Genomic DNA, 14556 nt, shown 5'->3' with positions numbered 1-14556 from the left:
AAATCATGCCAATATTTGAACTTTTAAAGGCATGCTATATGGGTATTTTGCAAGGTTTGTGAGAATGCATGCATTTTGGTGAGACACATCCTTTACAACGTAACTTTTACCACGCAGTGCCTTTACGACGCAACTTTTACAACGCAAACCATTACAACGCATTGCGCTGGGGGGTGCTCTAGGATAGGGAATAGGTTTAATTTACTATCCAACACCTTCCCTACTATCCACGGGGACTGGAGTTGGAATAGTAAATTAAACTATTCACTATCTAGCGCCCCAAAGCACTATGGGCCCGATGTAGGTAATTTTATTTTACCACTTCTTAAATACCGAATGATACCGAATCGGTATTTAAGAAGTGGTAAAATAGAGGGGGGGGGATGTAGGTAATACAGACTCGGTAAATACCGAATCGTTAAGATTCGGTATTTACCGATTCTGTAAATACCGATTCGGTAATGCCCATTGATTCCTATGGGCATTGAAGCCCATAGGAATCAATGGGCATTACCGAATCGGTATTTACAGAATCTGTAAATACCGATTTTAGCAAGGGTGCAGGGGGTGTCACTTTGACACCCTCTAGCACCCCAAATACAGGCATGTGTGTCATGTGGCACACAGACATGCCCTAAGGGCATGTCTGTCTGTCACATGGCATAGGTGTGCATGCACACATCTGCATGCACACCTGGATTCGGTATTTAACCACCCAATTGGATTGGGTGGTAAAATACCGAATCTGAAAGGCCTGTAGCACTGGAAACAGTGCTACCTACATCAGGAATTTTCCGAATCGCCAAAATTACCGATTCGGTATTTTACAGATTCGGTAAATTTACCTAATCGGTAAATTTACCGAATCTGTAAAATATAGCCCCCTACATCTCAATCACCAAATACCGGTCGGTAACGGCCGAATTCGGCCGTTACCGACCGGTATTTGGTGACCTACATCGGGCCCTATGCGTTGTAAAGGCATGCATTGTAAAAACCGCGTTGTAAAGGCATGCGTGGTAAAAGCATGCGTTGTAATGTCATACATCCCATTTTGGTTTTCTACAGACAATGCTTGCGGTAATATTAGGGACCTCAAAAGTAAAAACCGTCTCACCTTGCCATAAAACAGTTCTACAGACTGTTAAAAAACGGCCCAAGAACGGATCAATAAGACCAGCACATCGAGCACTGCCTGATTGCCCTTTAGGCCAGCCCTACACTGCTTACATCGCAAAATGTTAAGATGTACATGCATGTAACAGTTGGAGCTTGTTAAACTTGTTGAAATTCCTTCCCGAAGTTGTTCACCTGAAACAGAGGGTCAAGTTTGGGACATGTAAATTACCTTTAACTACATGCATGTACTTTGACGAGTTTCTCTGGCAATGTACGTACATTTCCAACTAGAAAAATGATGACTCTTTCGAAGATGTTCTCTGTACCACAAACCTACTGCGGAAATCTGTATTGAAAATACAGGTCACAGGTTAAAATACTGCACAAATATATAAAGTACAGATCAAAAACTGAATTATCTGAGTGTATTACCAGATATGTAATTGACAATGGAAATTGACCTGAGACTATCACTTTTCGGTGTTCTGCCAAGAATCTTCCCTCTTTTGATATTATCTTCCGCAATGGGACACCTTTTATTGACATTTGAAAAATGAAAAAATTGAAGCAAGGTTAACTGACATATGACTACCTCTGCCCCAGCCCTCCTGTAAATAGGGAGGCAATGAAGGGTGAATTATAACAAATTGGCACAGAGTCACACCATTTCAATATAATTATTCTGGACTGAACTACTTGTAACCACAAACACATGTTGATACAAACTCATCTGTGCCCTGGAGGTCACATATTAGTCTTCTGCAGTCAGTAACAGTGGACATTGACTTACTCTACTGCAGGGGCTAATGTAAGTGCTGTCACGTCTATTCAAACTGAATTCAGATCCCTCTAATTTTAGACTTATAATTTTATTAACTCCATGCTCAACTTATTCATTTTACTTTTCTAAATTCAGGCGAAATATTTATCTGCGTAGATTGCCACATGAAAATTAAAACATTGTGATTTGTTTACAAATAATTCCATCTCCTACATTTAAAAGGCAGACGATCTTAAAGTCTATATCCAGTCTTCTGACAAAAGATTCACCCAGGCTACGTTGTAATTGTCATATTGCAGTTTCCATTATATATAGGTTCAAATAGAATGCATCCATGTAGGATATGGGGGGATACAAGTTAAGTTATGTATCTCAAAATAGTCTTTATGTACACTAATATTGGGATTCTGCTGACAACAGAACACAAGTTATGTGCCTCGTTGAAAGATTTGTGTGTTACCTTAATTTATTATTGTCGTGTAATTCCTATATAACCTATATAGGATCTGCACGTTTGGATAACATAAACTGTGGGATTGGTGGCAGACTGATTATATGCACCCCCACCGGATATGTTAGCCTGTCTGTATCAGATAGCTCACATTGACACTAGAATCTTCGCTTATCAGGGAGAGAATCGTTTTTGGCAATCTCAGAGCATGACAACCCTGATCCCTCCGAATCGTGGAAACAATATACTACCTTTCGCTCAGTCACTCGTGCTCACTTAGTTTGTCTCAGAGATATGCAAAATAAACATACTGGGCGTTTGTCAATAAGAATTTATTGAACAGTTGTTATTCTAGGGTAGAATAGATGAGCTACAACAACCATTAGACAGTAGCAGAGATATATGATTAGAAGTACTATGAAATTAAAAGGATATTAGAGTTCTACCATTTTGCAGTAATCATGTATATATGCAAGTACAGAAAATACATGATAAAAGGTGTGTACTCCTACGATGCCTCCCTAACTAGATGTACCTAAATGTACCTATCATCTGTGTAGGTATTATGCCAAGAATCCCTCTAGGATCTAGTCAACCCCATTACCTGAGAATGAGAGAAAATGGGACTCCGTAATGGTCTCTAGTTGGACACCTCCCGAGGGATGTTAGACCACAGCGAGCTGGAGTGTCTGTATGTAGGAACCTCAGCATCTCTGGTCAGTGTGTCAGCTGGGAAGTTTTGGTCTCCTCCATCTTTCTAAGCAAGAAATGATGTATATATACCCATAGGTCCCCCCAGGCGTCCAACCTTGCTGTGTTACTGTGTCGGCCTAAAGGATGACGTCGGGCCTGAACTGTATACAGAGATATTATACAGGAGATTTTAGTCCTGCTGTGCTTTGAAGAAACCTCATGCACAATGTGTGAGATTCCAACTAGGGAAAACCCGCGTTTTGAATGCAGTGTCGTATCTAGGTAAAAGGTCAGTCCCTAAGAACCGTTATGTATGTAATGTAGGGATGAATATTGGTGAAAAGTTGCAATGTTACCTGCACCTATATAGGTAACCTATATGGAATATAACATTACAAGACAACTTACTGGGAGCGTACGCCATTTATACAACCAGCATTATTAAAATTAGCTCATGGAGGTAGATAACTATTGTTTAAATAAATGGCAAATTCACAGAGAAATAAGTAAAGATCTAGCACAGCAGTGCCAAAGCAGGCATAACACAAATGTTATATGTATCAAAATTGCTGAAAGAAATATTAACATGAATCAATATCAATGTACCCCTGAATAAAATGAGGAAAATGACTGGTGCTTCCTCTAGTAATACTTGGAAAAGAAGGGATTCTTGAAAGAAAGAAATCTTGAAGGGGATTAATATTCTGAGTGTAAAGGCGTCTAGTAAGATATTCATAATATGTGGATAACTCTAAAGCATTTGCAAAACAACCCCCACTGCGGGAGTGGACAGGGGAGAAAGCATATAATGGGCCATATATCCTCTAAAATGGCTGAGACTAGGGAAGCAATAAAGAGGGCCATTGACAGATCAAACCGCCTCCATTAACACAGGACAAAAGTGTACATAATTTACACATGTCATATCCTGTACAACTGAAGTAGTGCTAATAGCCAACTAGGGTCACAGTAGCACCAACCTAGCCTTAACCCCTTTTATGCTAGGCCAACAATGTGCTAAGCCTTTTTTTGGTTATTTGTGGTAGTTCGTGCTGAGGCCCCCGTAACCTTTTTGTCCACATAAAGTATCCATGCCAAATTTGCGTACTTTTCTTCCAAAATCCTGAGGATTCTAAAGGTATCCATGGTGTGTGGATCCCCCAGGAAGGGACAAAGAAATTAGCCAAAATACAGCAACATTTTGTAAAAAAAGTGCTGCAGAAGAAAACATCTGTTTTTATCCTTGCAAAAGAAATCAACAAAAGGATGTGGTGGTAAAATAGCCACCTTCCCATCTTTCAGGAAAAGGAAGACTTTTGTAAGAAAAACAACATTTTCAACACAGTTTTGGCATTTTAGTGGGACAGAGCCTATTTGTCCTATTTTTTGTGCTTTCAACATCTTTTCAGTTAGTGGTAGAAATGGGTGTGAAACCAGTAATAGATACCAAGTAGACAACATTCTGAAGTCAGCAAGGGGATCATTTGTGTAGATCTTTCAAGATTTTCCTATAGAAAGAAAAAAATGACATAAAAAATGAAATTGAGTTGAAAAAAATTGCCATTTGTGTCTAGGTTTTCACCTATAACTTCTGCTAACTAAGGCAGATTTTTTAAAACATAATACTGTTATGTCTGCTGGACACTTGTGGTTGCGGGAATATATACGGCTTGTAGGTTCATCAAGAACCCAAGATACCCAGAGCAAATAATTGAGCTGCACCTTGCAATGGTTTTTTATTGTGTACTGGGTATATAGCAATTCATTTGGTAAAAGTAAGAAGTTAAAAATAGGTATCAAGGAAACTTAAGTATTTCCGAAATGGGAACCAGACATGGAGTATAGAATAGTGATTATTTGCACATCTATGAATTTGCGGGTATTCATACTAGCATGTGAAGAAGGGCATTTTTCAAAGTGACTTCTTTTTTACAAATTGTCTTAAATTTGGAGAGCAGAAATGCATAGGAAAACAATTGGTAATAACATTTGTTCTACTATTCTGTGTTTCCTTAAGTCTCCTGATAAAAATTTTGCCTTTTTCGTGAGACAGGAAATGGCCCACAATGCAATGTGGACACATCAAATTTTTCCACTAACACCATTTTTTTGCAATGTGCCTAGCTGTTGAGTTTGGTCCCTAGCTCAGCTGGTACCTAGGGAAACCTAGCAAGCCTGTATAGTTTGAAAGACCAGACACCCAGGGGAATCCAGGGTTCAGGGACTTGCAAGGCCCTCACCAGGTTCTGTTACACAGAATCTCTAGCAAACCTCAAAATTTGCCTAAAACACTTTTTCCTCACATTTCTGTGATGGAAAGTTCTAGAATCTGAGGGGAGCCACAAACTTCCACCCACCCAGCATTCCCCCAAGTCTCCCTATAAATATTATACCTCACTTGTGAGGGTAGACTTACTATCCACAACAGGAAACGGCTCAAAAACGCAACATGGACACCACATTTTTCCACTCAAAACGTACCCGTTTTTGCAGTATGCTTAGCTGTGGATTTTGGGAACTAGCTTAGCCAGCACCTAGGGAAACCTCACTAACCTGTATATTTCTGAGACAAAGACACTCATGTGAATCCAGGATGGGGTGACTTGTGTGGCTTTCACCTGGTTCTGTAACCCAGAATCCTTTGCAAACTTAAGAATATGTCTATAAACCCTTTGTCCACACATTTATGTGATGGATAGTTCTGGGATTGGTGAGGAGCCACAAACGTCCTTCAAACCAGCCTTCTCCCAAGTCTCTCAATAAAAATGGTATGTCACTTTTGTGGATAGGCCTAGTGGCCCTTACAAGAAACGGCCCAAAACTCAACAAGGACCCATCACATGTTTCCGCAGACCCTTTTCTGCAATGTGTTTAGCAGTGGATTTTGGGCCCTGGCTCAGTTGCCACCCAGGGAAACCTAGCAAACCTGTATATTTTTGAAAACTAAACACAGGGGAATCCAGAATGGGGTGATTCATGTTGTCCCACCAGGTTTTGTTACCCAGAATCCCTTGCAAAACTCAAAATTTCTCTAAAAAACGCAATTTTCCTCATGTTTCTGTGGTGTAAGGTTCTGGAATCTGTGAGAGCCACAAAGTTCCATGCACCTAACATTACACCAAGTATCCCAATAAAAACTGGTACCACACTTGTGTGGATAGGCCTAGTGCCCGTGACTGGAAACGGTCCAAAATGCAACATGGACACATCACATTTTCCACAGACAACAAACCTACTTTGCAATGAGCCTAGCTGTGGATTTAGGGCTCTAACTAAGACGGCACCTAGGGAAATCTATCAAGTCTGTGTATTTTTTAAATCTAGACACCCAAGGGAATCCAGGATGGGGTGACTCGTGTGGCTCACACCAGGTTCTATTTCCCGGAATCCCTTGCAAACATCAAAATGTGTCTCATTTCTGTGTTGGAAAGATCTGGAATCTGAAGGGAACCACAAACTTACTTCCACCCAGCATTCCAATAAGTCTATCAATAAAAATGGTGCCTCATTTGTATGGGTAGGCCTAGTGCCCACAACAGGAAACAACCCAAAACATACTGTGGAGAAATCAAAACACCTGGAGGAGTACAGGGAGATAAGGTTTGCGTGGATACCCTAAAGTTTTCTTAACTAGAATCCCCTGCAGACTTTGTATTTAGCTAATAAAATCTCATTTTCCTCACATTTCTACATTGAATTACCACACTGGCACAAATTTCCTATCAGCCAGCGTTCCCCTAAGACCTCACTTGTGTTGGTGCCCAAAGAAGAGTCAGCCTAAAACTATATAAAATTAAATTGTGCTTATCAACTCGTTGTGATATCCCCTCAACCTCCACACATTTTTGGTCCTGTCTTGTCACAGGCACTTGGCCCACTCATTCAAATGAGGTATCATTTTACTCGGCGACAGGTGGGAGCACTGGGTGGTAGGAAATTTGTGCTGGCACGGTAACCCCACACATAAATGTAATTTTTTTTGCCACATATTAGGTTTGCAGCGGATTCTGTGTTAAAAAAACGTTGGAGGACCCATGTAAACTACACATCCCTGGACTCCCCCGGGTGTCTATTTTACAGAAATGTCTGGGTTTGGTAGGTTTCCCTAGGTGGCCGATGGCCCTGGAATCAAAAATGCAGGTAACCCCTTGTAAAACCAGGCTGTTTCGTGATGGATAATTTTGATGTCTCCTAACAAGTTTTGGGTCTTTCCCTGTAGCAGGCACTTAATCCACCCAAACAAGTGAGCTGGCATTTTTCTCAGGACACCTGAGGGAACTCTGGTTAGTAGGACATTTGTGTCAGCCTGGTGATCTGTTATGATGTGTGTCTTCTCTGTGGCTCGTGATGTTGTCGTGGATGCCTGTGTGCATTCTATGTTCCTTTAGAGTGTTAGGCTGACGGCACTCGAACAGTGTCAGTTGCACTGGACTGTCGAGGTGGTCGGATGCCAGGCTGTCTTTCTGGATGCTTAAAGAATAAACTTACCTTATTCTATACCGGTGTCATCGTTTCCCTGCACGATTCCGCACAACAATTTTGGCGACGATACTTGAGGCGAACTCTCCTGCAGTTCCGGTCGATTTTCCGTGCACAGCCTGGTGATTCTTGACATCCCTCTTCTCTTCTTCGGAGCCTGTGGGGCTGGCCCGTTTTCCGGATCTCGGTGACTCTTGGAGGTACTTTCTTGGATATTTCGGCATTTTCACTGATTTTCGCGTTTGCCTCTGCCGAGAGCAACCAACGGCTACCTGTCACGTCACCTCTGACTTCACTGGAACGCACGCTCACGGTGCAACGCAGCGTTACACGCAGCCATTTTGCTTCATCCAAACGTTGGCTTGCGTGCGTAACACATTACATCATCGGCGTGCCTCCATTTTGTTTCCTGCCAGCCATCAGCTGTCACACAGATTCCAGTTTAGCTCGTTTGCCCTACAAGTCTTGGTTTCATACACGATTTCCTGTTTAAGGTACTGTATCGCTGCAGCGCTAAGCACCTCTAAGGAATTCCTCTTCATTTGACTGGTTAGTCTTCTCATTTGATTTGTTCCTCGGTGAACTTGTGGTTTACACATCAGCCATTGAGTACTTTCCGGTTCAGATTCCTGCGAAAGTAGTTTCTCCAACTATTGACTTCATTTCTTCACGGTGATTTGCACACCTTTTACTCAGTTTGTGCAAATTTTCATTTTGCTTGTTGTTATCTCAGTATTACTTACCTCACATTTATACACTGTTTGCAGTTATTCATTGAGTACATACACTCTGATATTCTTTACACACAATCTAATTTAATTGTTAGTTGTAAACGATGAATACTAATGTTGTCACTCCTCCTATGTTTTTATCTCTTCATGGTACTCCTGCTATTGATTGGAAAGATTGGGTTGAGATGCTAGAAAATTACATTGTCGCACTAGATGGGAAAAATTTCCACCCTGAGAGGAAAAAAGCATTATTACTTAGCACACTGGGAAATGAAGGCCAACGTATTTTCAAGTACTTACCTGTAGCCATGGGTCCAAACGGACAACCCATGGATGATGTTTTTAAAGAGGCACTTACTAGGCTCGAGACCAGATTTGCTAAGGAAGTCAATCTAGTTATGGCTGGCGCAACGTCCAGGCGGATTGCCTGTCTCGGTTGCCTCTTGATTGGCAATGTGTTGACGGGAATCTGTTACAGAATTTACACAATGAGGAAGCTGTTGCTTCGGTAGGTGATGTGTGCGGGGGTTCACTGGGTGTTTTCTCGAAAGCCCAGTGGGTATCAGAAATGGAGAAAGATTCCATTTTGCAAGGTCTCATTGCTTTGATAAAGAATGGGGCTTCACGTGAGAGTTCTGTCCCAGTTTCTATCAGACCTTTTTGGGAACATTTTGGATGAGTTATCTGTGTCCTCTTCTAATGTCATCATGAGGGGTGATCGTTTTGTGCCTCCTTCGGGTCTCAGGCTTCACATCTTCAATCTCGCACATGAGGGTCATTTGGGTCAAGGGTTGACCTCTAGAAGGATCAAACAAGAGTTTTGGTGGCCTGGTTTGGATGAGCAGGTTAAAGGTTGGGTCCAAGCTTGTGGTGCCTGTAAAGACAGTGAAAAAAAGGCTGAAGGTCGGCTACCAAAGCGTTATGGGTCAAATTGTTGATCCTGGAAAACCTTGGTGCAATGTTTGCCTCGATTTTATAGGTCCTCTTTCTGATTTGTCTGAAGATATGCGTTTTGCCATGGTGGTTGTGGATGTTCATTCCAGGTGGTTATGTGTGGAATTCATGCGCAACATCACTACTAGGTCCACAATCCTTGTTCTTGAAGATCTCTTTATGCAAGAAGGTGTTCCTCAATTAGTTTTGACGGATAATGGCACTCAATTGACGTCTAATGAGATGGAGTGTTTCTTTTACAAATGGGGCGTTAAGCATTCTTGCACTTCATTGTACAATCCCATGGGAAACGGTATCGTGGAAAGGACCAATAGAATGGTTAAAGGCACCATTCAATTGGCATTAGCTAATGATTTGCCTCCTAAGAAAATTGTTCTTGATATGGTATGGGCGTATCGCACCACTATTCATGGTGTCACAGATAAGTCTCCTGTCCAGGTCATGAGAGGACGTATTCCTGGTTCTCGGCTAGTTCCGGGTTGGCTTAAGATTTGGATTTCATCTGATGGTAAGAGTGCTCCTGTTGTCTTAGGAGATAAAATTGAAGTTGGAGATTGGGTGAAGGTTAAGTCTGGTAGGGTCAGAGCCGGTTTGACCAAGTACAGAGGTCCGTTTCGAGTAATAAATGTTGGAAAGTTTTTTGTTGTCTTGGAGGGTGGTGACAGATGGAACTTAAGGAGAGTGGCTTTGTACCAAAAGGGTAGTACCGTCAAAAGAGTAGTTGAGGATGATGGTTGTTCTGGAGCTTTGTTGGAGGCTGGTTGTTCTTCAGATCCTGTTCTTGGGCCTTCCTCTGATGAGAGTTTGGGTGGTGGTGCAAGGTGTGGTGGTGGCAGTCTGGGTGTTCAACAAGATTCTGGGCCTAGCCTAGATGTTCAACAGGATTTTGAGCCTAGGGTGCGTAAACCTCCTAAGTATCTCAATGATTATGTTGTTTATTAATTTCTTTAGGTTTGTTTGTTTTTAGTAGAGAAGAAGATGTGTTATGATGTGTGTCTTCTCTGTGGCTCGTGATGTTCTCGTGGATGCCTGTGTGCATTCTATGTTCCTTTAGAGTGTTAGGCTGACGGCACTCGAACAGTGTCAGTTGCACTGGACTGTCGAGGTGGTCGGATGCCAGGCTGTGTTTCTGGATGCTTAAAGAATAAACTTACCTTATTCTATACCGGTGTCATCGTTTCCCTGCACGATTCCGCACAACATGATCCTACAGCATTCCAACACATAAATGCGAAGAAAATATGCTTTTTTTTAGCTAAATGTGAGATTTGCAGGGGATTTTGGGTAAAAAAACTTTGTGGGAATCCATGCAAGCCACACTTCTCTGGATTGCCCTGGGTGTCTTGTCTTCATACATTTCTGGGTTTGGAAGGGTTCCCTAAATGGCTGCTGAGCCCAGCACCAAAAATGCAGCTGACTCCCTTGCAAAACCAGGTAGTTTTATGATAGATAATTGTGATTTCTTCACAATAGGTTTTGGGCCCTTCCCTGTAGTTGGCACTTGGTTCACCCACACAAGTGAAGTAGCATTTTTATCGAGAGACTGGGAGGAACACTGGGTGGTAGGAAAGTTGTGGTTTCTTTGTGATTGTGGAAGAATATTGCACAGTAATGCAAGGAAAATGTGTGGCTTTAGTCACATTATGGGGTTTACAGGACATTGTGGAAAAGAAAGCACGTTGGGATCCATGAGAGGCACATCACCCTGTATTCCCCAGGCATTGGTGCTTTCAAAAATATCTAGAATTGGTAGATTTTCCCAACAGAGAAAGAACACCTTGGCAGAGAAAGACAGAAAAGACAAATATTACTCCACAACCAACTACACACACATACTTGTTGGATTTGGCACAAATGTGAGAGAAGAGATTTCATAAAAAGGAAATGCACTGTTCAGAATTAAACAGTTAAAAACCTGAACCAATGACTCACAGCTTGGCAGCTGTAAAACCACAGCAAGGCACACACCTCTTTACAGGCCATCCATACACCTTTCATATGTGACACACACAAGACCATTCACACCGCAAGCTGCGGGCCCAGCACATTACAACATTCACACCAACAGACTGTGCCCTCAAGGGCTCATCACTTTCATACGCCCACATGACTGACACAGCAATCACATTGGCTGGCAATTGATGTAGTGTGTGCAGTGGCCTTTGGCTAGCAGTGTGTGTGATGACCAGAAGCAAGTCACTACTCATACACCACCGGACAAATGCCACTCTACGCACACCGCCAGCGAAAGGCCAGTCCATGCCACCACCAGCCAAGCTTCAGTCCATGCACAGTGCCAGCAAACCTCCAGTCCATGCACATCTCCAGCCAATCAACAGTCAACGCACACTGCTTGCCAAACCACACTCCACACACACCTCCAGCCAAACGCAACTCCACACACACCTCCAGCCAAATGCCAGTACATGCACACTGCCATCACATTTTTTCTAGAAAACAGAACTGGAAGTAGGTACAAAACTATAACTACAAACAACAACTCTAACTAAATACATCACAGAGGTGTAGCTCACTGGTTAGAGGCGGCAGACCTGTAAGCAGAGAACGGCCCGGGACTAGGGTTCAATTCCCGACGCGGCAGGGTCTTGGACCAGGGTCAACGGACTCGATAATTCTCGCCTCAGTGCCTACTCTAACCAGGGAACACACTCGGTAACTCTGGGCATTAAGCTTGCCTCATCTCTACAACGGCCCCCCCACAGACGCCGGGGATGCCTGGTTTCACCCTGGAGATACACAGAAGGGACCATCTCACAGGGAAAACCAGGACGGGTTCCCCAGCGGTCTACAGCGCCAGGACACTCGGGTAGAGTAACAGTGCGCTTTACAAGTATCCCACATTTACATTTACATTTACTAATGCCTACTGTGAAATCTGAGAAAAAATATAAAATGATACATTCTAGTCAGTTTTCTTTTATGCTCACTGTTGCAATCAAATATTCTCTTGCATGTGGTACAATTGACAACATGTGGGTACACACATGTGGTAAATAAATAAATAATACCCTATTTTTGACTAGGCATATAGCATAACAGATAGCTCAATAAATAAGAGTCAAGATTCGAGGTAGTAGGAGTTTCTGCAGGTTTATTACAGCATAAAGGACAGGATCAGGACAACCTGCATAGGAACAGAATGGCAGGGCTAGAGTGGCCCGGCAGCTGCCGGGGTTGGGTCTGGGATGAGCGCGCTAACTTTTCATAACAATACACAGGCATATATACATAGCGCGAACACATAGCATTACATTGCAGTAGGCGTAGCAGTGGGTGGAACAGAAGGCGTGACGCGTAGCAGTCGCGAAAGATAACAGTAAAAGTGGGTGTAACTGGGCGTATACATAGACATGTGGTGCAAACGTAACAGAATATGTCATGAATGGGGCGGAAACATAGGAGGGGGCTACCTAAGGAGCCGGGACCTCTAACCTAATGGTGCGCGTAAACTGGCAATGACGTGTTACTAGGAGAAGCTGGGGGCTACGAACTCTGTGCTAGGAGCAGAGACTTGAGTCTGGAGGGTCGGAGCGACATGTGCCTGAACCCTATCTGGTATCTGATGTTTAGGGAACATGTTGATATAAACTAGAAGTCATGAGGGGAAAAGCTAACTGACTCTAAGACTGGAGCATGCATTATTCTACATGTAGTGCGTGATGAAGAATACTAAATGACCATTTAAATACAGTATTTCTCTAACGTGGAGCCGTATAGGCTAGACAATGACGGAAACTATTGATGCAGTTCAGTAGCTTAGGAATGCAGAGAAGGAGGACTGAACTGATAACTGGAACTATAACATACTTTTGGCAGACTCAGAGGCAGAGCCAAGCTGCACCGGGCACTGCGAGGCAGGAAGTAAGTGAAAGGTCGAGGATACAGGTGGGGGCTGCATCGCTCCTTAGCGAGGCTTCAGGAGACTGGAGCTGAATCTAGGGTCCGGGCCCTGTTGAGGCCTGGAAACGGGAACTTTATAATGAAATAACGTGCACACTGGGAAACGTGGCAATATAACTTTACATAGGCCTGATATTCGTAGTATTCACGAGGACTGGAAACTGACATACCAGAGGTGGACACAACTGTAATTGCGTCATTAATCAGACATGGGGAATAACATATGCATATTGTTCATGCACACATAACATATGATGGATGAGGCGTAGGGACACAGAACATGGCAAAATTTACTTTTCCACATTCCCTCCTTGTCACTACGTTTCCATCAGGAAACATCAATATTCATGATACCATCTATCATTTCATACAGTACCATTTGCTCGTCTCGAATTGTCTTGGAACGGGATTTAGAACGGGGCTTGGGACTAGGAATACAAGAGGTAGCGCAAATGCCGCAAATCGCAGGGCCACATTGTATACAGAGGCAGCAGCTAAATATGATCGCTACTGCAATACCTAGAAAGGACAGGACTTTCCATCCCCATGCGGAAATTATATTCCAGAACCAACCGGACCATGTCCAGGTGCCTGGATCTTGATGTAACAGATGGGCAATTTTATGGAGTCTGGTTATAGCTGAATAAACAGACGGCGCGTTATTTGGAATGAAAATGCAGCAACTAGATCCGATGACTCTACAGGCCCCGCCCCTATCGGCCAGTATGACGTCAAGGACGAGACGATTTTGCAAAACGACAAATCTCATAGCAGATTGTTCTTCGGTTAGGTTACCTAGAGCAGAGGCAGTCTCATCTATTACTGCTTCAAGGGTTCTTGTTAACCTACGGATCAGTTTACTATTCTGGACAGGTCCTACAAAGAAGAAGAAACCTTTATTGAAATCTGTATACTGTTCTAGAGTAGTTTCAGTATAATCGACAATTGGGGACTCCCTTCTATATCTAATGTGTACTAGATGTGTGTTTCTGTGATAATCAGATGGGGCTAGGAAAACAGGTGGCAGTAGGAAAGCAATGTAACAGGTTCCCTCCCAATCGAGGGGCAGACGGACATATGCGGTTTGGCCACAAATAAAATAAGAATGACGTGAAGCTTTGAAAACAGATTTCCCACTGTCACTATACTGGATAACAGTAGTACATTCACTATGTCCTACATGTACAGAACCATAACTACGGACACATAATTCGCCTTTGACAGGTAGTACTGAAATAGCAGGTAAGCCTGGAGTAGTATCAGACTGAACATTCAGGACCATAAAATTCGACGAATAATTACCTAAATTATACACTTCATTTTCTAGATCTAAACCTGTTCTGTGGGGGAAACCTTGCTTGTCTGAAAAACATGTACTGTTAAGAAAAGACATATCTGTTGAGGATGACGTTAGCGTGGACCATGCT

The sequence above is a fragment of the Lissotriton helveticus genome, chromosome 10 (genome assembly GCF_964261635.1).
Source record: "Lissotriton helveticus chromosome 10, aLisHel1.1, whole genome shotgun sequence".
Taxonomy (NCBI): Eukaryota; Metazoa; Chordata; class Amphibia; order Caudata; family Salamandridae; genus Lissotriton; species Lissotriton helveticus.
This window is presented reverse-complemented; position numbering follows the sequence as displayed.